This window comes from Tigriopus californicus, chromosome 4 (assembly GCF_007210705.1).
Source record: "Tigriopus californicus strain San Diego chromosome 4, Tcal_SD_v2.1, whole genome shotgun sequence".
Classification (NCBI taxonomy): domain Eukaryota; kingdom Metazoa; phylum Arthropoda; class Copepoda; order Harpacticoida; family Harpacticidae; genus Tigriopus; species Tigriopus californicus.
In genome coordinates, this window is record NC_081443.1 from 2,827,374 (window position 1) to 2,828,229 (window position 856).

An 856-nucleotide genomic window follows, 5' to 3' on the forward strand; every position below is an offset into this window, starting at 1 on the left:
TGGTCAGTGGCCACAGCATGCCCCTCAACCACAGACCAACAATGACTAGAACACGCAAGGCGCGCGGAAAAATGCAAATACCTCCCTTCATCAGCTGATACATAAATGTTGGTGTACAGTGACTCATGCTTTTTCATTGGCCAGCGTGGCCGGATGGTGAGTGAATTTGTCACTGATTGCGTTTGTTGAAGACCCAGCGATTGTACGTCGTTAGTACTGATCAGGCAGTCACCCTCCTCTTTTTGGGTGTATGGAGACACGAAATCCATTTTCCTCTGCACTGAGGTCGGGGGCAATGCGACATCTACTCGTTATATGATCTGTGCCCTCAACGAGTCTAGCAAAGGCGGCTTTGGCCTGTTGTCTGAGATAAAAGGCTATCACTCCTTTTGGACCATCTCTGGGCTTTAAACTAAAGTTAGGCATAGAGATTCATAGATGCCATAAATAGGTTAGACAATCTTATTTCTGATCGAAATGACATTTAGCTCAAAAGTAGGATTACCATTCCTCTTGTCAAGAAACTTCCGAATCGCTGTGTCTACTGTCAAGCTCCTAGTTGCACCTCTAGAAACGCTGGAGGTGCGGGCGTTGGCGCTCTGCGTCTTTTATCTATGGCAAGAGATCCTTATCCCTCCTGAGCCATTCATGGCAAAGCCCAAAGCCACAGATAGTACGGTCAGTGTCAGTGGATCCGTGCTTAGGAGCCTAAGACGACTTGATGTGGTCTGACAAGTCGGACCGTCCAGCCTCATTCTTGTACAATGTGACCAAATCTAGCTATATAGGCATTCGACTTTGCGCTTTCAGCTCTCTTGACTTTTTTCTAATTCTTGCCCTGATTCAGCTCTCTTTG